Raw genomic sequence first — 25,661 nt, 5'->3', positions numbered from 1 at the left:
ATCTGCTACTTAGTAGATTCATCGCATGTCCCCTAGTCCTAGTATTTTTGGAAAGAGTGAACAAACGATTCACATCTACCCTTTCCACTCCACTCATTATTTTATAGACATCTTAACATGTCACCCCTGAGCCGTCTCTTCTCCAAGCTGAAGAGCCCTAGCCACTTTAGCCTTTCCTCATAGAGAAGTTGTCCCGTCCTTTTTATCATTTTTGTCGCCCATCTCTGTACCTTTTCTAATTCCGCTATATCTTTTCTGAGATACGGCAACCAGAACTGCACACAGTATTCGAGGTTCATCTGTATCATAGAGCGATACAAGGGCATTATAACATTTCATCTTTGTTTTTCATTTCTTTCCTGATAATTCCTTTTTTAAAAATATATCCTTATTGATTTTCCATACTTCAAAAGTGCCATGCAAGAATATATAACACAAAATACATCAATTTAAGCACATTTAACTTACAATTATATATATAACCCCTCATTTTCTCCCACCCCCCACTCAATGATTATTCAATAAAACATAGCAACATCTATTTCCCCAGTAACCTTACCCTCTTCAGATTAATATTAACCTCCCACCCTTCCTCCCACCCTAAATGTAAATTCTCTAGGGTCAAATTAGGACAGAAATATCCCCCTCCCCTCCCACCCTATCTTGGATGTGCATGTAAGTAAACAAAAACTGTCTTATAATCAGAGTCCTGCTATATAGAAGTAGCATATGATGCCAACAGGCCCCAAACCTGATAATTCCTAACATTCTATTTGCTTCCTTAGCTGCCGCCGAACATTGAGCTGAGGGTTTCAACATATCGTCAACAATGACACCTAGATCCTTTTCCTGGGAAGTGACTCCTAACGCAGAACCCAGCATCACGTCGCTATAGTTCGGGTTCCTCTTTCTCACATGCATCACTTTGCACTTGCTCATATTAAACGTCATTGCCATTTTGACGTCCAGTCTTCTACTCTTACAAGTCTTTAAATTTTTCACAATCCTCTTGTGATTTAACAACTTTGTGTCATCAGCAAATTTAATTATCTCATTAGTTATTTCCATCTCTAGATCATTGATAAATATGTTCAAAAGTGGCGGTCCCAGCACAGACCCCTGGAGAACCCTGCTATTTAAATAGCAAAAAAAAAAAAATACTTCTCACAATATTTACTGCCCCTGTTGTTAATTACCTATTCGTGATGTAAAGGGACAACTCTCCTCAATAATGTCTAGTCTAATGAAGATCTTAAAGGAGGAAAAATCCTCAGATCCCCGTATGCCACCAGAAAATTACTTGTAGGCAATTCAGATTGGCTCAGAAAATTCTCCTTACTCAAACATTGTCCACGCATACCCATGCTATCTTAAATTTTCCATTAACATCACACATTCAACAGTAACAAGATATGCACCGGAACAAAACTTATCTTGCTTAAATTCCTTGATTGTGTTGTGTCATCTGTTCGATATTTGCCTGATCATTGTTTCATCCCCGACGAAGGTTAGCCAGTGTTTTGCTATGGGCTGCGTCAGGGCAAATGATCCAAATACACCTTAAAATGTGAACAAAAAAAAAAAAAGAAATTGAAAATTGTAAATCCTCCTTGCAACTCGAAAGCACTTAGGGCCTGATTCTCCAAAGTGCGTCCCGATTTTAGGCAGCTGTAGGCATCCTACAGCTGTCTAATTAGCCAATCGGGATGCACGTTTTTTTTTTTTTAAATGCTCCCCAGGCAGGCCGCCTATATTGGGCCAATCAGGCCTTAGGATTAGTGGGACCCGCTATGCCTAAGGCCTGATTGGTCCAGGCTTCTAGAGCCTGGGCCAATCAGGCCTTAGATTTAGCGGGGATGGGCCGGGAAGGGGCGGGCCCGTCTCATTTCCACGAGGCAGGCCCGTCGGCTGGACGGCAGCAAGACCCGTCCAGCCGACCAACATGTAAAGGTTAGTTTGGGGGGGAGGTCGTCGGGCTTTCCGGCAGGAGGACTGGGCATCCTCCTGCCCGCGATTACCAGTTTGGGGGGGAGGGGGGTTCTGGCAGGAGGACTGGGCATCCTCCTGCCCGTGATTACCAGTTTGGGGGGGAGGGGGGTTCCAGGGGGGTTCCGACAGGAGGACTGGGCATCCTCCTGTCAGCGATGGGATAGGCGTCCGCGACCGCTATACTTATTGCAGCAGGGAGATCCCTTGCTGCCATAAGTATAGCGGCCGCGTCTAATTTAACCTGATTCTCTAACCGGCGTCTATACCATGGACGCCGGTTACAGAATCGGGGTTTAGTGTAGGACTGATTCTGTATAGGACACCTCTCCTGGGCGTCCTATACAGAATCAGGGCCTTACTGTCCCAGTGCACGAACTTCGCACTTGCTCCCAGCAGCAAAGATGGCCACGGGTCAGCGTCTGATGTCATGAATGACGTAAGTGTCCATTTAAACAATCTTCTGGGCTCATGAACTTTCTTAATTACAAATTATTCCTTAATTAATAAATACGTGCCCCAGATTTGGCCACCCCATTGTAGCTCCACTACCAGTGTTTTCTTGTTGCAAAAAGGGAGTGTTGTAACTGCATTCAGAGCAATGAAGAGAATCTCATCCATGCGTCCACCACCAAAAATAATGTATTCAAACGTATTTTGCTCGAACTTTGCTTATTCAAACAATCATTTATTCAAACAAGAATTCTTATGCTTATAGAAGGCATTTGATTCGAATAAATAAAAAATCCCTCCTGTAGTGCTCTCTGGACCAAGAGAGAACTTTGTCTGTGGTGAAACCTCCAAATAATTTTATTTGGGAGAACATTTCTCATATTTCTGTCTAGCTGTCAATTGCTTTAATGTTTCCAGCTTCTAAGATGTCACTGAGTTACAAGGTACTTAGCTATTAAGTGTGGCATGTGCAGCAACCACAGATGCTCATTTAGGCTTATTTAATTCAATATTTATATTCTGCTCTAGGCAGAGTACAGCTTTACCTACACAATTCTAATTATAATGGTCTAGACATCACAAATTACATTACTGAGCAAACAAGATAAGCTAAAATCATAACTATATTGCAATAAAAATATTGATCTACTCTTATTCAATATGTTTGTGAGCGACATTGCTGAAGGGTTAGAAGGAAAGGTTTGCCTTTTTGTAACAGAGCAGACACCAAGTGGAAAACATGAAAAATGATCTGGAAAAGTTAGAGGAATGGTCTGATATCTGGCAACTAAAATTCAATGCATAGAAGTTCAGAGTAATTCATTTGGGGATTAGAAATCAGAAGGGGTCGTATGTGCTGGGAGGTGAGAGGCCTTCTATGCACGGATGAGGAGAGGGACTTTGGGGTGATAGTGTCCGAAGATCTAAAGGCGAAGAAACAGTGTGACAAGGTGGTGGCTGTTGCCAGAAGTATTCTGGGCTGTATAGAGAGAGGTGTAACCAGTAGAAGAAAGAAGATATTGATACCCCTGCACAGGCCATTGGTAAAGCCCCACTTGGAGTATTGTATTCAATTTTGGAGACCGTATCTGGCTAAAGACATAAGAAGACTTGAAGTGGTCCAGAGAAAGGTGGCGAAAATGGTAGGAGGTTTGCACAAAAAGACTTATGAGGAGAGACTGGAAGCCCTAAATATGTATACCCTAGAGCACTGGTCTCAAACTCGCGGCCCAGGGGCCACATGCGGCCTGCCAGGTACTATTTTGAGACCCCCAGTATGTTTATCATAATCACAAAAGTAAAATAAAACAGTTTCTTGATCATATGTCTCTTTAGCTATAAATGACAATATTATTATTAAGACTTGGCCAAAAGGAAAGATTTATAAACTATGAAGAGTTTTACCTCATGCAAAATTGTCATTTCTTTAATAAGACATTAACTATTTTTTCTGTGGCCCTCCAAGTACCTACAAATCCAAAATGTGGCCCTGCAAAGGGTTTGAGTTTGAGACTACTGCCCTAGAGGAAAGGAGGGACAGGGGAGATACGATCTAGACATTCAGATTCTTGAAACGTATTAACATAGAACAAAATCTTTTCCAGAGAAAGAAACATGGTAAAACTAGAGGGCATAATTTGAGGTGTGTGTGTGGTGAGGGGAGGGGGGGGGTCAATAGATTCACAAATAATGTTAGGCAATTCTTCCTTACAGAGAGGGTGGTTGATGCCTGGAATGTGCTCCTGCGGAAAATGGTGACAGAGTTCAAAAAAGCATGGGATGAACACAGAGGATCTCTAATCAGAAAATAATGGGTACATATTGAAGAACTAAGACCAGTACTGGGCAGACTTTCACAGCCTGTGTCCTGTGTATGGCCATTCAGTTGAGGATGGGATGGTTTAGATGGGCTGGGGTGAGCTTTGATGGAGACTCCAGTAGATGAAACCTAAGCACAGTACTGGGCAGAGCGCTAAGGCTCCTCCCCCTTGTATCCAGGATACAAGAGGGAGCCTAAGAGAGTCCCTGATTGGCTCAGATGAATAAGACCCCCACCGAAGGGGAGGGGCTTGAGACAAATCATTTGCATGCACACTTAATAGTGAATCAATCGTTGTTTAAAAATTGGTCAACAGCGATGGAGTTGCTATCTTTAATGAATCTAAAGTTAGCTGGTGAGATTGTCTATTTAATACTTCAAAGTCTTAGTAATTAGCCCTTAATTTGGCTTGCAATTTATCCAATTTATCCAAACACTTATCTGAAGTGTTCATAGACCAGAGTCTCTTTTTGATTCTTCTTTAAGGAAGTGCCAAGCTCAAGCAGTTCATTTTATGAACATATACTCTAAATCACCAGTTAGAAAAAGGCAGGGCCAGAAACATATGCCTGATATGCGATTTTCACAGTACCGGCACATTTGGAGCAGTTGGTGACTTTTGGTCGCAAAAAGCCAGCACCATGCTTGGTGAATCACATGGTGAAGATAGAGAATCACCCAGGGTGCTCTTTGAATATTGATGAGCCGTTTTACTACATTTGCTTGGCAGAATCGGAGACTTTTTAGAAAGCTCGGAAAAGACCACAGTGAGCTGTTTTGATAATCGGCTGCTAAAAAAGTACACGCTAAACCGACTGGTACAGGTTTAGCAACCATCATTAAGGGCACGGTAAGTTTTGAGAACCTGCATCCTAGTATTTTAAGATGTAGGAAAAGTTTGAACAGTATAGCTACATAAACACATGATGCTAGTTTTATCCATATTTAGCTGTAAGCAGTTAGTTTATAACCATTGTTTCACTATCAAAAAATGTATGGCCTTAGAATAAGGTTGTTCTACTTTAAAATATACAGTGCAGTATATTTCTGTGTCTCGATGGCCACGAATTTGGACTTGGAGGATGAGGTGTAAAGTGTCAGCATTTATGAGACAGACATGTTTTGGTTTTTTTTTTTTGTTGCATAGGATTTTTTGGGCCCCAGTTCGGTTGCAAAAGTTAGACAGTTCTAAATCTAATAGATGTTGGCATTGTCATCTTGATATAGGGACTTTGGATCATCTGTTATTCTATTGTCCTTTGACACTTAATTTTTGGAAGTTGATATGGGGTCAAATTAATGTTGTACTTGAGTCATCAATCCCATTGACTTATGAAGTCATAATATGTGGAACATTATTACATGTTAAACACCCTATGGATCGTTATAAACGCCGGCTTTTCTTAATTATGACAGAAATAGCCATACAGATGATAACACGTAACTGGAAGAACTATGATCGCCTTAACTTCCCTTTTTGGTGGACGAACTTATGCTCCAGCTACAAATATGAAAAAAATGAATGCTGAGATATTGGGGCGTAGTAATAATGTATTTAACTTGGTGTGGGGCCCATTGGCATCTTTTAATGCTTCTATATAGTTGTCATTTTTCTTTAATTTTTGTCTGATTTCCTTACACATCCGGGGTGGGAGGGAGAGGAGTGGGAATGTATTACTACTTTAGATAAGAGTGGGTTATTGGAAAAATAATTGCATTTATATTATTGATTAAGTAAAGGGGGTGGGAGGAAAAGATTACTTTCGAATATTTGTAGGTTCAAAGTGCTTTTCTTGATTTGTTATATGTTCAGATTCATATGTATTGCACTGTTATTACTTGAAAATCAATAAAGATTTAAAAAATAAAATAAAATAGACAGTGCTTAATATCATCAGCATAGATTCTTTACTCAACTCAAGTTTCAAGTTTATTGTGTATTTGATTAATCGCTTACTCAAATTTCTAAGCGATGAACATATCTTTAAAATTACAAATAATACAGGGGATAGCAAAAACAAATAGACACTAGGCAAACATAACAAATTAATGACTAACAATATAAACAGTAAAAATATAGGGAAAGAATGGGTAAAGAAATACAAAATTGATTAATAGAAAAGAAGACAATTATGGTGAAAAACAATAGGGGGGAAATAAACAGTAGCCTTGAAAGAGGTTATAGAGATAAACTGGAACTCCTAAGTATCAAAAGCATCTTTAAAAAGAAAGCTTTTTGGTTTGCTTTTAAATTTATCTAAGTTGTTTTCTTCTCTTAGATAAATAGGGAGGGAGTTCCATGTTTGAGGAGCTGTGACAGAAAAAATAAAATGTCACCGTGTGTTAATAACTTTGAGTGAGGGCGTAACTAATAAATGTTGATCGATAGACCTCAGTGATCTGGTTGGGGTATAAGGAATCAATAATTTATAAATGAAAGCTGGAATTTTATATAACAGGGATTTGAAGGTAAGCAGACTTAATTTATACTGTATTCGATGCGTGACTGGGAGCCAGTGCGCTTTCTTAAGAAGAGGAGTGACGTGATCAAATTTCCTTGCTTTCATTATAAGTTTAATTGAGGCATTTTGAATGATCTGCAAACGTCTAATTTCATTTTGAGCTATTTCCTTGAGTAAAGCATTGCAATAATCAATTTCTGAGATAACCAGGGAATGAACTAGAATGTTAAGAGACTTTGGACATAGAAATTTAGATAGTGAACGGATTTGACAAAGTCTGTAAAAGGTAGATTTGACAATATTACTAATGTGATTATGGTAAGTTAGTTTATCATCAAAGACAACCCCTAAGATTTTGATATTACTTATTAATTGTAAAGTAGTACCCTTAGTAGAAATTGGAAAAGAAACTTTGGAACTGTCTTTCCAAGGAAAAAACATGACGTTTGATTTATTAACATTAAGGCCTAATCTGTTTGCATCGAGCCACTGGTGAATCTCCTCAAGTTTCCTATTAATTGCTATTGTTTCCAAGGGGTTGGTGGGGTCAAGTGGATGTAAAAGCTGAATGTCATCTGCGTAAGCAAATGCGGTAAAGCCAATGGCTTGGCAGAGGGTCATAAGCGGTGCAAGAAAAATATTAAACAAAAGTGGTGAAAGAATGGACCCCTGTGGAATACCATATGTTACTGAAAAACTTTTGGAAGTTGTATTGTTGAAAGACACAGCTGAAGTGCGATTTTCGAATAAGATTTAAACCAAAGGAGAACCTGATCTGTAATACCTATCGACTGTAATCTATCTATAAGAAGGTTGTGGTCAATCGTATCAAACACAGAAGAGAGATCAAAAGAACAGATGTTCAGTAGAATGTTCAGTAGAATGTTCAGTAGAATGATACTGTCTAAAGCCCATTTGGTTTGGATGTAAAATGTTCATTTTTTTCTATGAACTCAGATACTTGATTAAATACCACCTTTTCAGTCAACTTTGCCAAGAAGGGGATATTTGCAATTGGCCTGTAATTGGATTTTTCCTCAGAACTAATTTTTTGGTCCTTGATAATGGAACGAATGACTGTTTCCTTCCATGCTTTAGGCATTACACTTTTTTGAAGACTTTCATGAATTAGTGTAGGGATGAAAGGACCGAAAATGGTAATATAACGCTTGAGAATGAAAGGGGGGATTGAATCAACTTGAGAGCCCTTGATGTTAATGGTTTTGGTAAGGAATTCAATCTCCAGTAGATTTGGTAGATTAAATTGAGAACATTTTGAAGATAATGAAAATCTTGAATCAGTTTGATCCTGATCTGATAGGAGTGCAGATTCGTAGTAAGATTTTTCCTAATATTGTTAACCTTTTCTATTAAGTAGGTAGCAAGTTCCTGGGCAGTGGGCAGGGTATTAGTTACTTGATTTTGTTTTTTGGTAATTGATTTTAAAATAGAGTAGAGCGCAGAGACGTTTTGGGCTTTCAAAATTAGACCCGAGTAGTATTTCATTTTTGCCTGTTTTATTTTTAGTTTATATAGATTAGAATGCTCTTTATATTTTTCAAGGTTGATCTGGGTCTTATCTTTTCTCCACCTACGTTCTAGGGATCGAAGCTGTTTTTTAATAAGAACAAGATCTACCATAAACCAAGGATTTAATTGTTTTCGAGTGGAAATGAATCTTATTTGAGTCGGTGCTAACTCATCTAATAGATGCTTTGTGGATAAATTCCATTGGAATAGGAGATTGGCCTTTAGGTCTGAAAGATTTAGTTTAAAAACTGAGATAATTGAGTGAAGACAAATTGTTGAAATCTCTATACTTAACGGAGGAATTTTATGCACTTTGTAAAGTGAAGTTATGTGTGTTATAGGGACTGGGAGGCAAGGTCCCGTCAGGTAATTGCCAGTTGCAGAAGAAGGAATTAAAACCATATCAATTGTATGTCCTGCTTGGTGCGTTGGGACTGTTAGTAATGGACAGAAATCAAGTTGGTTGATGTAAGATAAAATTTCTTTAGTATAAATATTGCTAAGTTCGTCGAAATGAATATTAAAATCACCTAAAATCAACGGATTAGTAGAGGAAGATCCAAAATCAAAGTGATTGTAATTGAGTAAAATTTTCTCGATTAATTGTTTGTGTGTGGGAGGAAATAAAGGAGCAGCACGTCTAACTTTGGTCTATTCTCAAAAAATATTAGAATAGTAGAAAGTGCTGATCCCTGAGGAACACCTGAAAACATAATTCATAAATGATGAACTATAATGTCCATGAAAAACCACAAATTGTCTCATGGTTAAAGATTCAAACCAATTATATACTGTATCATTTATGTCTATTGCTTTAGAAAACATAGAAACATAGAAAGGTGACGGCAGAAAAGGGCTATAGCCCACCAAGTCTGCCCACTCTACTGACCCGCCCTTTTAGTCTTTATGAAAGAATATTAAAAGAGCATAAGAATAGCCTTACTGGGTCAGTAGCCTGTTCTCACAGTGGCCAATCCAGGTCACTATTACCTGGCCAAAACCCAAAGAGTAGCAACATTCCATGCAGAATCCTAAAGAATAGCAAGATTCTGGAACCCCTTCCAAGCAGAATCCCCAAAGAGTAGCAACTTTCCATGCTACCGATCCAGGGCAAGCAGTGGCTTCCTCCATGTCTTAATAAGACTATGGACTTTTCCTCCAGGAATTTGTCCAAACGTTTCTTAAAACCAGCTATGCTATCTGTTTGACAGTATCAACAGCAGAAGAAATGCCTAGAGATACGAGTATGTAGCTCATACCTTTATCAAAACCAGTGTGTATAGCATCTAATAATGAGATCAATAATATTTCAATGTCATATTCACTGCAAAAGCTAAACTGATATTTATTTAATAGTTGGTTTTCATTCAAAAATCAGTGAGCAGAAGTATCTAATTAGGCTTCTGACACCCTATGGTTTGCCCAGACATGCATCCTGTAGCTCAGTTATTTCCTGTAGTTTCTGGATAAAAAGGTGAAACTGAAACTACAGTTCCATCATATTTATCTTTAGCATAACAGATATGTAATTGCATGGCAACTTAAAAACATGTTTAATGTCTATCTCCTGAATGGGTGTGTTAAGAGTTCTGAATGAATGTGTCTTACATTTGTTCTTAGAGGGGGCAGTGGCAAAAGCCAGAACCTTTTGGGTGGGGCTAGGTTACCATGGGTGGGCACCACTCAGTGCAGGTGTTGACACTACTTCCTATTACTGGCCAATGCTACTATAGCTGACTGGGTGGGCCTGAATCCAAAGTGATGGGAGCCACATCCCATTCAGACCCACCCTTGGCTACACCCCTGGGAGAGCAGTGATGGGTGGAGTGGGTAGGTGGCTGGTATTGGTGTAGGTATATGTAAAGTGTGACTCAAGGAATCCTGGCACCTTGCTTCCTCTGTTAGTAGTTCATCTCTTTAGCCAGTTCCACTTGTGAATATTGTCAGTTCCACTTCTCCATTTCTCTTTTTCATATTTAGATTGTAAGCTCTTTCGAGCAGAGACTGTCTTTGTGACTGCACAGCGCTGCATGCGTTTGGTAGCGCTATAGAAATCATTCATAGTAGTGTAAAGAGTTTCAGTCTTTGGGAAGCAGAGCTGAGCTTGTGATGTCATAATGCCTCATTCCACCAATAAGAGCCTACCTCACCAGTGATGTTACAATGGCTTGATTGTCCGGTATTCCCCTCTGCCCTCCAACCCAGCCAGCAGATTAACTGTTCCTTTAACTGTATCCATGACATTCTGTTTGTTTAGATTGTAAGCTCTTTAGAGCAGGGACTGTTTTTTTTGTGACTCTGTACAGCGTTACGTGCGTCTGGTAGCACTATAGAATTAATTCATAGTAGTCATAGTAGTGTAAAGAGTTTATCTTTGGGAAGCAGAGCTGAGACTGTGATGTCATAATGCCTCATTCCACCAATAAGAGCCAACCTCATCAGTGATGTCACAATGGCTTGATTGTCCTGTACTCCCCCTCTGCCCTCCAACCCAGCCAATAGATTAACCGTTCCTCTTAACTGTATCCATGACGTCCTATTTGTTTGTTTAGATTGTAAGCTCTTTCGAGCAGGGACTATCTTCTTTGTGACTCTGTATAGTGCTGCGTACATCTGGCAGCGCTATAAAAATAATTAATAGTAGTAGTAGTAGTTTGGGCCCAGAGAACCCTGACTCTTTCCACCTCTGGCTGCTGTCAGTTTGCTTACCAGTGCTTTATAATTAGCTTGGTCTGCTTCTGCTGACCTTCAGTGCTGTTTGTTTTAGAGGCAAATGGAGAAAGCAAAACTATAAATACTTTTAATGGAATGACACGTGCTCTAAACCAGGGGTCTCAAAGTCCCTCCTTGAGGGCCGCAATCCAGTCGGGTTTTCAGGATTTCCCCAATGAATATGCATGAGATCTATGTGCATGCACTGGCTTTCAATGCATATTCATTGGGGAAATCCTGAAAACCCGACTGGATTGCGGCCCTCATGGAGGGACTTTGAGCCCCTTGCTCTAAACCAGTGGTTCCCAAACCTGTCCTGGAGGACCCCCAGGCCAGTCGGGTTTTCAAGATAGCCCTAATGAATATGCATGACAGAGATTTGCATATAATGGAGATGCCAGGAATGTAGATCTGCTCCATGCATATTCATTAGGGCTATCTTGAAAACCTGACTGGCCTGGGGGTCCTTCAGGACAGGTTTGGGAACCACTGCTCTAAACTGATGCAAAGGGATCCCTCCAGGAAATGCATAGACGTGTTAGGGATTGTGCGTGGTTCCCTTGATAATTAAGAACTTTATCCTCATAGAAGCATTTCCTAACAAATCACATATTTTGTGAACCATAATTTCACAGGTGCATTCAATAATGCAGTAAAAAGTACTGCACCACAACAGCCCAGTCCAGAAAAGTCCAACCTGGTTCTTGGAACTCTTCGGGTGAGTCTGGTTTTCAAGCAACCCACAATGAACATGCATGAGGTTTTCATACAGCATATCCCATGCATATTGGTCGTGGATAGGATTACTAGATGTCCAGATTTCCCCAGACATGTCCGGGCATCTGGACGGCTTTTCAAAACCTGGCACTTTGTCCGGGTTTTGAAAAGCTTCTGGCAACGAGCGAAGTCAGGACGGCATATACGCGTGCAGTTCCGACGGCACTCGTGCAGGTCGAGGGGCTGGTTTACTTAATTTGTTCAATGCAGGCATGGAGTTCTGTAAAATTGAGACTGTCTCATTCCCCATACCAAGAGGGAGTGGATGCACAGCATATGAAATAGTCTGAAATGTCCATAGAAACATTAGTTACCAGAGGTGTGGAATAGGTTGTCCCATTAATGGTGATGGAGGACAGAGGTGAATGATATCATTTCCCATAGGCCTTTGCTGACATTGGTAAGGCCAAAAAAAATGCTGACAGCTAAGGCTGGACTGACACTGGGCGGAACAGGGCATGGCCTGCCGCAAGGGGGCGGGGCCATGGTTCTGGATTTTCCATTTGGAAAATCTGGTAACCCTAGTCGTGGATCTCTCAAAACCCCAATTGGCTGTGTGAGTTCTGAGAGCTGGATTGGAAAGTCCTGATCCAATTCGTAGACTTTTAGATTTTACCTTTTCAGGCCCATCAGCACTCTTTATCACTTGAGTAGGATTCTCTCTATGCGCTCTGCAGCCCAGCCAGAACATGGCCTGTGCTGTTTGCCCATTCTTTAAAAGCATGTCTGTTAACTTTTGCTAATTGCTTTGATTCTTGCTCACAGGTATTGACATGTTTGTTAAACAGATCTCATTAGCTCAGAGACAGGAGTATTTCGACAAATTGATTCACACCCTTTCGCTGTTTGTTCCTTTAATCTTTCCTCATATTGTACATGGTGTCTTGTCAGGCTGCCTATAAAGCATTTAATTAATTAAGCAACAGCTCTCACTACTTCTAGCTTCTTTTTGTTTGCTTTTACATAACTTTACATTTTATTCTCAAATTCAGTTGGATCTCCTGAGAGACAAGTAACAGTCTTGCTGGTCAGATACTGACTGTCTTTCCCTAAAAGTCCACCAAGTTTGTAGTATCATGCTTATTCCAGACTGAGATTTGTGTCTCGCTGGGATCTACGCTGAATTAGCCATCTTGCTTGAGTTTACTGAGGCCAACTGGAAGCTCTATTGCTGTAGAACTTTGTAACTTTTTTCTCAGCTATCTGTAGAAAATGTCCCACATTCATATCCCCTCTCTCCCTTAGTTTTTCCCTTCAGGGCCGCACTCGCTCCCGTCAAAGCTGTCCAGCTGGGCTGCTCCTTCCTGCCTTCAGCCATACGTTCTTTGCAGGGACGCAGGCAGCGGCTCTTGCTAACTGTACATGGCTGACCCACAAGCCTTCCCTTCGATGTCACACACACACACACACAAAATATCTGCCCCATTAAAAAAAAGGAACCTCCCCACCAGGCATACATGTCAAAAAACCAGCTCCCCCCCCTCCTCGGCACGCAGTTGCCCACAAATGGCAGAAGGGATGCCCACTCTCTCCTGCCACCCGACGCTCCCCCCATGCTGAAAAATATGGCAGGAGGGATTCCCACTCCCTCCTGCCATTGGCCCCTCCTCCCGCCTGCCGGCCAAACACCTCCCATACCAAAATAACAGGAGAGATGCCCACTCCCGCCTGCCATCGCAATGCCCACTCCCCTCATACCTTGATTGTTGGGAGCAGGAGGAACTGCAAACACTTCCTGCTCCTGCTCCTCCGCCCAGCCTGCTACACCACTGGGCCTTAGGCCCTACCCCAGTGCATCATGTGAATCACAAGGAGAGGCCTAAGGCCCTAATTGGCTCAGACCCTCATGCTCCTCCCTTGGGCAGGGCAAGTAGCTTATGACATCATGCTGGCAAAGAGGGTGTATTTTGAAGAGGGAAACAAAAGTGAGTAAACTATTAGCTCAACAGTTAAAAACCAGGGAAATACAAACCTGCCAATGAACAGCTGCAGAACACTTCAGACAAGATCAGAGAATCTTTCCTTTTATTACCATATTTTTCGCTCCATAAGATGCACTTTTTTTCCACCCAAAAGTGGGTGGAAATTTCAGTGCATCTTATGAAGCGAAGGTACAAATATTTTTACCCCACCGTACCACCTTTTTAAGCCGCCACCACCACACCATCTTTTTTTAAAAAAACACCCCTGCCCCGCATGCTCGCCCGCCCGTAGTCATTGTCCCCCTTCATCGTCGTCCTCCCTTTGGCGCAGAACCCCGCCTTTGACTAGGGAGAAGAAGTCTACGCATGGGGCTGAAGGGCTGAGCCCCAGGAGGAGGAGTCTGGCGCGCAAAGGACGGGAGACAGCCGTCGTCCCAGGGGCCCTCGGTTCTGCTTACGTGCGAGGGCTGCCTCTTTGATCTGTTCCTGCCCTCACTCACAGCCCAGGAAACAAGCAGCGGAGTGGGAAGCACTACCGCTGCTGCTGCTCAACACGCTGCTGCGCGCCCTTCCGCTGACACACTTTTGCACCACCAGGACCAGGAGGCCATTTGCATTGGCTCCAGTACACGAAAAGCAGTTGCCCCTCCATGCAGAATCACCCTCAAAATGGCAACCATTTGCTTCACTACCTCCCGGAGAACCCCCCTTCCTCACATTAGCTGCTCTTAGCTTTACCTTTCTCCTCCACTGCCAATTCTAGGCTTCCTTCCTTTCATCCAGCTGCCCACTATGCCTGGAAGAAATGACCCATTAAGGCTGGGAAATGAGGAGCCCGGAAGAGCGAAGTCAGGGAGGGAGAGAAGCCGGCTGGAGCTGCTGGGCAGAATTTAAAAAGGTACTGGGTGGGGTTGGGGGGGCTTGCCTGGGGCTGCCTGGCTTGGGGCTGGCTGGCCTGGGGTGGGTTGGCTGGCTGGTTGTCCTGGAGCTGGCTGGCCTGAGGCTAGCTGGCTGGTCTGGGGCTGGCTGGATGGTTTGGGGCCGGCTGGCTGGTTGGTTGGCCTGGAGCTGGCGGGCTGGCTTGGGGCTTCCTACCATTAGATGTGCCCACCAATAGATGTGCCCTGTACCCTGTCCCGGCCTACTACTAGACCACCAGAGGGGGAACAGGGCACACCATTTGGTTCAGAATTTTTTTTTTCTTGGTTTTTCCTCCTCTAGAGGTGAGTGCGTCTTATGGTCAGGTACGTCATATGGAGCGAAAAATACAGTATTTTTATTATTCCCTTTATACCACTGAGTATAAAGCTTTCCTTTTGATCTACAGCAGTATCTGCAATTGACTTCACTGCTTAGTCTGAGTGATTTATAGTGGGAGGCCCTTGATGGGGATACACAGATTAAGGAAATTGAAGAAGCCATTAAACAGTTTAAACCTTGTAAATCTTCTAGTCTAGATTGCTTGTCCTCCAGATTTTACAAAGCATTCTCCAGACTAGTGGCCCCTATATTTTAATAGGGTACTTGTTGGAGAAAAATTACCACCATCTCAATACATGGTACACATGGACTGCTGGAAATAAGGGAGAAATGTTGGATGTAACAGTAGAGGGAGTGGGATAGATAACACCCTGGATCTCTCTTTCTTTTTACCCACTCCCTTTGCAGCAAGGGAGGGAATGAGAGAAGGACAGTGAGAGGGAGACATGTTGCCAATGGGGATGGAGGAGAGAGGAAGAAAAGTTGGACTCTTGGAGGAACAGAGAGAGATGTTGGTTGGGGAAGGGAATGAATTACGGAGGAGAGGAAGCGTGCAGGAGGCAGAAAGAAAGAAATATTGGATGCACAGTCAGAAGGAAGTGCAAACAGAAACTGATTAACTCACTAGACAAAAGGTAGGAAAAATGGTTTTATTTTCAATTTAGTGATTGAAATGTGTCAGTTTTGAGAATTTATATCTGCTGTCTATATTTTGCACTATATTTGTCTATTTTACTATAGTTGTTACTGAGGTGACATCTGCCTTGACCTCTTTGAAAAAAAAAAGAATATAAATTATGATTAACATTGTCTGTGAATACAGTGTAATTTATGGTTTTTAAAAAAATTTTGTGGTTACCATTATTTATTAATAAGATTATATTGTGTGTAAAAATGGTTGGAAGAAATTGCATTACAATTAGTACTATTATTATGGGAGTGGAGTCTGGGGCGGAGCTTGGGCGGGAGTACTCGCTTGATATTTGTTAGACCTAGCTTGGCTTGAAGAAGTTGAGAAAATCTGTTCTGGACTGTATAAATTAAACTTTGGAAAGCAAGAGTTCATCCTATGATATTGATAGATGGCATGAAATGACACACAAATGGCTAGGCAGAATTGCAGTGACTAAAATGGTGCTTCTTCCTTGATTGTTATGCAACCCCTGAGACATAACGACGAGCCAACGATGAACTACTTGAACTTATAACTATGTATTTGTAACTATGACCTAGCTGTATTAATAACTATGCTGATCTACCTGTACTAGCAACTCTATATTGAATCTAACTTCTGGGTAACTGACCCAACCTCTTGTAATATAAACAGACCTTGAACTGAATAGGTAAAGGCAGGAATAGAAAACCTGATTAACATAACATATCTGTCTCATACACTTCCACTGGCTATACCAGAGAATGCTCTAGTGCAGTGTCCTGCAAACTTTTCAGCGTCATGGCACACTAAAACCGGTGCCGCTGCCGGAAGGCATCCAGAAGTGCATGGACATCGATGCGATGACATCATGCGTGTGCACGGAGGCCCTCCGGCTGCAACCCTGAACCTATCACTTCACCGGTAGGGGATCCTGGAGGAGGAGAGATACTGGCGAGGAGGAGAGTCATTGGCACTGGCTGACTGCCTATAGGATGTGCCTCTCACTGTATTTGTTCTTAACTAATATTTTATTTTTTGTACAAGATTAATTCTTGATATTGTATGTTCAAAATTGATTCTCCCACATCATGCTGTAAAAATACTACTACCATGTAGAGCAGTGGTTCCAAACTCGCGGCCCACCAGGTACTATTTTGAGGCCCTCTGTATTATAAAGAATGATTCTTTATGGAAAACTTGTGCCTTAAGTGTCCGGCAGTCGCGTTCTATAATGTTGCCCGCCTCACTGCTGTAACCTCACTCAAGCGCTTTCCTGCATCTGTACGCCATTGTCCTTTCCTCTCCACTCCACCTCACAATCACGTACAGACACAGGAAAGCGCTTGCGTGCGGTTACAGCAGTGAGGTGGGCAATGTTCCAGAACGTAAGGTAACCATTGGAGGCAGTGCAGCTTATATGTGTGTCCAGTGCTGAAGGAGGTGAGAGCTGACGGCGATTGCAGACTTGACCGCCGGACACGTAAGGCACAAGTTTTCCATAAAGAATCATTCTTTATAATACCGAGGGCCTCAAAATAGTTGGTCCAAAATCTTGTCTCTTGCAGTTGATACTTTGATAGTTTTTTACTTTCTGCATGTTGCACTGCTTTCAGCTATGTATAGCTGAAATTATCAGAAGCAATTAAGGAAAGATTTGGATTTGTAGGTACTTACTTCATGCAAAGTTGTCCTTTCTTTAATAAGAAATTAACTATTTTTTCTGCGGCCCTCCAAGTACCTACAAATCCAAAATGTGGCCCTGCAAAGGGTTTGAATTTGAGACCACTGATAGTCCACTCTTTCAGATGCATACACTGTCTTAGTAAACTTATAGCCCTTAAATATGAATGAGTGGTGGAATTTGAAAAAAAATCTGGGCCCCTTTCCGAACTTGGTATATGAGAACCAGATCAAGCGAGACTTCACCATTTGGCCATGAGACATTTGCTTGTAAAGATGCTCAAACAATTGGCTATTATAGTCTATATATTTGCCCTCCCATCCCACCCTGTACCTCTTTAAATCTTTGCCAGTGTGAGTAGTTTCACCAGCCTGCTGCCGCGCTGATGTTAGCTTTCTCTCTCACGTCACTTCCTGACCCTGCGACTCAAAAGTGATTTCAGAGGGAGCCAGGCTAGCGCGAGCTGCAGGCTAGAGTAACTGCTTTTTGTTGGCAAAGATTTTAAAGAGGGACGGGGAAAAGAGGGCTCGAGCATGCCATGGGAGGGTGGAGAGGTGCCAGTGCACTCACCAAGATGGTGCCCAGGGTGGTCCACCCCCCCGCCACCCATTCTTACTACGCCACTGTATTTGTCATTATGCAGTTGATTATTTTCCTCTGATATATACCGTGTTTCCCCCAAAATAATAATACCTACCCTGAAAATAAGCCCTAGCATGATAGGTCTTAATATAAGCCCTAATCGCCGGCAGTAGTGCGCCCCCACCCCCCACTGACCCTTCCATCTCTCCCTCCCATCCGAACCATGACCGCGAGACCAAAATACCTGGTAACAAACGGCAGCACAGGCTGCATTGCGGCCTTCTCACGCCTGGGCAATCTGTGCCGTGTTGCTGATGACATCATTAGTGATGCGGCAGAAGAACGCCTGGGCATGAGAAGGCCGTGATGCAGCCTGTGCTGATGATGCTGCCGCTTGTTACCAGGTAGTTCGGTCTCGTGGTCGGGATTCGGATGGGAGGGAGAGATGAAAGGGTTGTGCGTGTGTGTGTGTGGCAGCGGCAGGGGGATAGGAGGGATAGAAAGATGCACGGGGAGGGATTGGAGGAAGCTTCAAGGGTTCTGCTGCACAGGGGGATGGGAGGGAGGGATAGAAAGATACTACACAAGGGGATGGGTGAGAGGGGAGGAAAGATGCTGCACATATGGGAAGAGAAAGGAAATAGAAAGAATTGGGGTAGAGGAGAGGAAAGGAGAGATGATCATTGTACATGAAAACAAATTAAGACCTACTCCGAAAATAAAAACCTAGTGCATTTTTTGAGCCCAAAATTAATATGACGGTGCCTTATTTTTGGGGAAACATGGTTCAGTTCTTTTCAACCACTCATGTACGGTGTGTTTACTTAATATTTACCTTTCAGTTATTAGTTCTGTAATATATAATGTGTTATATATGTGCAACATCTCTGGTGATTGGAAAGGCTTAGGTATAGGAGCAAAGAGGTTCAGGGGATAAGGGAGTAGGAAATTGGTAGATTTTCTATGGGGGGGAAGGTTTGTATTAGAATTATGCAAATGGTCTCTGTACTTCTCTATATAAAATGGGAAATTATAAACCTGTGAGTCTGCTATCAGTACCCAGCAAAATGGCATGGCTGCTTTGTTAGTCCATCTTAAAGGCAATAAATAGAAATAAAAGGGAGGACTAACTTAATGCCTATTCTTTACATTTAGGAAATCACTAAAACTTACTTATTGGATAAACATGATTGCTGATTCTTTTAATATCTACGATGGTGTTTTTTATATTTCAATTTTAATTTATGTCTTAACCGATAGTAATGCATTGAAATTGTATTTTAATGAATGCTATATTGATGGTTGTATATAGTAGTGTGATTTGAAATTGTATTTTCTGCTGACAATTTTCAGTTTCCTGCTCAGCTGTTCAGTTCCCTGTTGTGAACCACCTAGAACTGTTGGTAGGGCGGTATACAAGAAAATAAATTACAGTCAAACCTCAGTTTGCGAGTAACCCGGTTTGCGAATGTTTTGCAAGACGAGCAAAACATTCTCGCAAAATGTGTCTCGCTAACCGAGTGTTGACTCAATTTGCAAGCACCCCCCCCCCCCCCAAGAACCGGCGTTGCTCCCCCCCCCGGGGGAACTGCCACCCCCCCCCCCCGGCCAAACAACTTAAACTTACTCTCCCGTCTGGCACCGGCACGCAGCCCACAGGACGTGCCGGTGCCGCTAGAAGATCTTCCTGCTTCTGCCGGCCTTGAGCATGCATCTGTGCATGCTCAAGGACTTCTACTTCTCCCTCTCGCCTGCAGAAGCAGGAAGATCTTCTAGTGGCACCGGCACGTCCTGTGGGCTGCGTGCCGGTGCCAGACGGGGGGGGGGTAAGTTTAAGTTGTTCGGCCGGGGGGGTGCCGGTTCACGCAGAGTGGGGGGGGAACAGCGCCGCTGGCCTCGGGGGGGGGGGAACGTATCAAAGCGAGTTTCCATTATTTCCTATGGGGAAACTCGCTTTGATATATAAGTATTTTGGTTTACGAGTATGCTTCTGGAACGAATTATGCTTGTAAACCAAGGTTCCACTGTATTATTATTAACAATACATTTTGAAGGCAGAACTTTCTTCCTAGGGTCAGGGATGAGCAAAAGATGACAAATTACACTGACTTATATTCCACCAAAGCCCTTAATGAGTTCATGGCAGATAACAATATGTTTTTATTACTGGGAACAAACCTAATAAAATATAAAACAGTGACAAATATTCAAATAGAACATTAACTGTAGAAGATAATTTCAAGATAAAACATTTTTAAACAAGAATGTCTTTAATAATAATAATAATTTTATTTCTTATATACCGCTGTACCGTGAAGTTCTAAGCGGTTTACAGTAGAAACAGAAGAAATGCAATACGTAAGATTAATTAAGATGAAGAGAGAGTACTTAGAGTTCCCTGACTGTCCCAAAGGCTCACATTCTTGCTAAAGTACTTGAGAAAAATAAATTAGTTAGGTTATAAACATAGAGTAGAAGAAGGTAGGAAAACAGTTCATAGGAAAATTAATTTTGAATACATTATACATTATATATTGTTCAAGGCGGAATACAAATTATAGGAGATTTGGACATTACCAAAAGAATTGCGTAATAAAGATTATCTAGATAAATTACATAACAGTGATTCATGTACATTACATGGTGTGGTAGAGGATTCAATTATGAAAATTACATATCAGGGAATCAAGTGATAAGAGAATATAGTGGAGAATATCAGTATATACGGTTTACAGATTGGAAGTTACCTAATAATGTCATAAGAAGTTTATTGGATAGTGTGGAAAATGTTTATATAGGAATCAGAGTATGTATGATAGGAAAGGTTTTAAGAATTGATTAATGTGTTATTCTATAGAGGGAGAGCTTGTGCATAAAGGGAGGATATTAGTTGGTAATGACGTGTTTTCTTAATAGAAATGTTTTGATTTCTTTTCGAAATACTTTGATGTCTGTTGTATTGATTATTAGTTTGGTGATTGTGGGGTCAATTTTTGCTGCCTGTGTCGCTAGAAGGCTGTCGTATAGTTTCTTAAGACGGGTTCCATTATTAGGTGGGAAGGTGAATAGGTTTTGAGTTCTTCTTGATCTGGATGAGAGGTAGCGGTTTAGGCAGTTGTTTAGGTAACAGGGGGCAGTTCCATGGGTTATCTTAAACAGCAGACAATAGAACTTGAATTGAGTTCTTGCTTTTATCGGAAGCCAGTGAGAGTCTATATAGGCGGGAGTGATGTGGTCAAATTTGCTGAGACAGTAGATGAGTCTGATGGCAGTGTTCTGAACTGTCTGTAGTTGTTTTATCATATTGTTAGGACATGTTAGGTAGAGGCTGTTGCAGTAATCCAAGTTACTAAGTGTGAGGGATTGTACAATGATCTTGTAGTGTTCTTTGGTAAAGAAATTTCTTATTTTTCTTAGGTTTCGCATGGTGAAGAATGCCTTCTGTATGACTTTGTGTATCTGTGTCTGCATAGTGCAGCGTCTATCTAATTGTATTCCTAGAATTTTTAGAGTGCTCTGTAAGGGATATTTGATTGTATTTACTTCCAGTTCTGTTAAAGATTGCTTTTGTTCCTTCTCTAGTAGTAGGAATTTGGATTTCTCTGCATTCAGTTTCAGTTTATGGTTCTTCATCCATTTTTCTACAGTTTCCAGTGTTGTTATCAGGCGTTCATTGGAGCTGGGGTCTTGTATGTCAAATGGGAGAATGATGGCTATGTCATCTGCGTAACTGAAAGAAGTTATATTTAGGGCGTCTAGGGCAGTGCCTAAGGAAGCTATGAAGAGGTTGAATAGTATGGGCGATAGTGGGGATCCTTGTGGTACTCCGCAGGGGTTTGTCCAGGGGTCAGATAAAATATCTTTTGACTTAACTCTATATGATCTTGTTTGAAGGAAGCCTTGGAACCAGTTGTGAACTTTACCAGTTATTCCTATGGTATCTAGTGTCTGAAGAAGTATTAGATGATCTACTAAGTCAAATGCTGCTGAAAGGTCGAGTTGGATGATTAGTAACTTGTTTCCTTTGCTGAGGTGCTGTCGGGCTATATCAAGTAAAGATACCAGTAATGTTTCTGTGCTGTGATTGGCTCTGAAACCAGATTGAGATGGATGTAGAATGTTGTGGTCTTCAAGGTAATTGGATAGATATTGTGCAACTAGACCCTCGATGATTTTGATGTATAGTGGGATAGAAGCAATTGGTCTATAATTTGTTGGGTTGTCTATTGGGCCTTTGGGATCTTTTAGTATGGGGGTGATTATTATTTCTCCAAGTTCCGGAGGGAATTGGCCTTCCTTGAGAGTGGTTTGCAACCATAGCGTGAGACAAGTAATGAATTTGGTAGATGCTGTTGCTAATAGGTAAGGAGGACAGTTGTTCAAATCACAGGAGGATTTGCTGTATTTTTTGTACAACAGGTCCAGGTCTGACCATTGTGTCGTTGGGAAGTTGGTCCAGGTATATATGTGTGAGGTATATACATTTTTTAATAAATAAATAAATAAAAACAGTATGTTGGCCTACAAATCTTAATAAAATAGGGAGATCGTTCCAAATTAGAGGAGCCTGATAAAAGAAGAATCCCTTCAAAATATATAAGTTAAACATGAGAACATTCCAGTGACAGTCTCGAGGGACAGGTAGAATTGGGGAGGAGAAGTGAGAAATTCGGAGAGGGGATGGATGATCAGAAAGTGACAAAATAGTTAAATTTTCTGATTTATAACGTGATAGGAAACATTCTTATAAGGTTGTGTGGGTGTCAAAGTTTTTGTATAATTTTAGCAGTGGATGAGCATTTTTCAGGACATGGGCACGCTTCCAAAGACCTTTTTACTATGGTGGAACCCCCTAAAATATTTTTTTCATACAGCGATGAGCCCTCTTCCATGCACCCTCCGGTCTACTATATCATTGGTGGTCTAGAGGGCGATCCCTATTCCGCTGACAAAATGGCTGCCGAGATCTCTTGCAGCAGTCCCAGCAGCTGATTTAAGATTGGAGCCAGTTTGAGCAAGAGCAGTTCACAGTGTCCTATCCATGTTGGTTCTAATCTCAAAATGGCTGCTAGGAGATCATCAAGTTTGCAGATGACACAAAGCTATGCCCAGCTATGCCGGACAATCAAATTGCAGAAGGACAGTGAGGAACTCTAGAGCAACTTGAGCCGATTGGAGAATTGGGCAGATAATTGGCAGATGAAGTTTAATGTGGAAAAATGCAAAGTGATGCACTTAGGCAGAAAAAAATAAGGAACACAAGTATAGTATGTCAGGTGCAACTCTGGGAAAAACCGAACGTGAAAGGGACCTGGGCGTATTAATCGATAGGACCCTGAAGCTATCGGCGCAATGCACGGCGGCAATGAAGAACGTGAATAGAATGCTAGGCATGATAAAGAAGGGAATCACGAGTAGATCGGAGAAAGTAATACTGCCGCTTTATAGAGCAATGGTCAGACCACACTTGGAATACTGCGTCCAACATTGGTCTCCATACCTAAAGAAGGATATAAAAATGCTCGAGAGGGAGCAGAGACGAGCAACGAAGCTAATAAAGGGCATGGAGAACTTGGAATATGAGGAACGACTTAAGATACTGGGATTGTTCTCCCTTGAGAAGAGGAGACTGCAAGGGGATATGATCGAGACTTTCAAAATAGGAAAGGAATTGACAAAATAGAGCAGGAAAAAAAATTATTTACAATGTCCAATGTGACATGGACAAGAGGACATGGACTGAAGCTAAGGGGGGACAAGTTCAGGACAAATATCAGGAAGTTCTGCTTCACGCAATGAATAGTGGACACCTGGAATGCTCTCCCAGAAGAGGTAATTGCGGAATCCACCGTTCTAGGATTTAAGGGCAAGTTAGATGTACATCTCCTTATGAGTGGCATTAGGTGACATAGGTAAGGGTAAGCTAGATGCACATCTCCTTATGAGAAGCTTAGAGTGATATGGGGACTAAAACTATGCCAGGGTACACCTGGCGGGGCCTCTGCATGTGCGGATCGCCGGACTTGATGGACCTAGGGTCTGTTCCAGAGATGGCACTTCTTATGTTCTTATGACCTTCCGTTGTAGTCTCGTGAGACTGCCTCAGGTCCTAACTGCCATTTTTCAGTGGAAATTATAAGATCTTTGAAGTATAGAATAGAGAATGACACGGTGGATGTTACCCATGAGTAGCTGCGGGTAACCCGCCAAAACGGTGGAGGGGGGAAAGGTGCTCACCGCAGGTACGGGGACAAGGCCACCTACCGCCCCGTGGAGCGGTGAATTGGCCTTGTCCCCGCAGTTAAGGGAGGGAACATACGCGGTCACCGATCGTGCGCGGCTCCCTCCCTCCTTCCTAACTACCCACCCGAATCTATCTATCTCCCTCCCTCCCCCTTACCTTTGTGGCGCGTTTTAAGGTTTCAGTCTTGTTGAAACCCGCCGGAGTGTTCATGCAGTTGCGTATGTGTGGGCGGAAGCTTCTCCTCTGACGCAACTTCCGGTTGCGCCAGAGGAGAAGCTTCTGCCCATGCACGCGACTGCACGAACACTCCGGTGGCTTTCAACAAGACTGAAACCTTAAAACGTGCCATGAAGGTAAGAGGGAGGGAGGGAGGGAGATGCACGGACCGCACGAAGGGTGCCGAAGGGCAGTGAGGTGCCGAGAGGGAAGGTGGATGCTGGGGGGACGGGGCGGTGAAGGGGACGGTGGTCCAGTGACGGGGACAGATTTTTTTTCCCCATGTTATTCTCTAGTATAGAACAGAACTTGCTCTCTGGTTTTCAACAGCCCTGTCATAGCCAAAAGAACACAAGCAAAGTACCGTATTTTCATGCATATAACGCGCACCTGTGTAAAACGCGCACACGGGTATAGCGTGCGGGAAAACAACATTTATGTAAATAACTTGACATATAGCGCGCGCACATGTATACCGCGCATGCTGCTTGCTGCCCTGACTCTCCTCTTGCTGCCCTCCCCTCTACCCCGAATCGCCGCCCTGACTCTCCTCTCGCCGCCCTGCCCTTGAAGTCCTATCCCCCCTTGAAGGCCCGCCCCACCCTGAAAGCCTGATGCCCCACCCCGAAGGACCGCTGGCCCCCCCACCCTGAAGGACTGCTGACCCCCCACCCTGAAGGACCGCTCGTACCCCCCAACGTCCGATTCATCCCCCAGCTCCCCCCCGCACCATTTGCAGTGGAGAAGCAGCCTACCGTGGGTTCGTGATGCCAGTGAGCCCTGCTGCTTCCTCTGCCGCGGTCCCGCCCCTTCTCTGCACTGCTTCCTCTGCCGCGGTCCTGCCCCATCTCTGGGCTGCTTCCTCTGCCGTGGTCCCACCCCTTCTCTGACGTCAGAGGGGGGAACCAGAACCAGCAATATAAAAAATAAATTGTAAAACGCGCTCACGCATATAACGCGCATGGTTATGCTCGGTTTGTAAAATCGTGTATAGCACGCGCGCGCGTTATATGCGTGAAAATACGGTAGTTGAAATGAAGAAGCAAACTGCAGCAGAATGTTTTTTTTTAAGTGGCAAAGTTTTCCTTGCAGTAACATTAATCCATTGGGAATTTTTTTTCTTCCTCTACTGGGCTTCCTGAAGGGGGGTCACATGACTAGCTGGATTTTGAGGGTATCCACAAAGTAGCACTTTTTAATGCATTCTCTTGAACAGAATGTGCAGAACCCTGATTCTGTGCAGACGGACCTGGGTTCAGGCTTTTTCCAGCAACATTCACTGGGCATATTTGCAAACAATCTAACTAGTAGATGGGCAGTAAGCAGAAAGTATGAATAAGTTTTTAATTTGAATGGGATTTC

At 42.6% G+C, this 25,661-nt stretch overlaps 1 protein-coding gene across 1 annotated transcript in view; it reads left to right on the top strand.

Moving 5' to 3' along the window:
* Positions 1-25,661, top strand: part of NOL6 (nucleolar protein 6) — a 105,193-nt gene that overhangs the window by 63,638 nt on the left and 15,894 nt on the right. The window lies entirely within an intron of this gene.

Source organism: Geotrypetes seraphini, chromosome 1 (assembly GCF_902459505.1).
Source record: "Geotrypetes seraphini chromosome 1, aGeoSer1.1, whole genome shotgun sequence".
NCBI lineage: Eukaryota > Metazoa > Chordata > Amphibia > Gymnophiona > Dermophiidae > Geotrypetes > Geotrypetes seraphini.
This window is presented reverse-complemented; position numbering and strand designations above follow the sequence as displayed.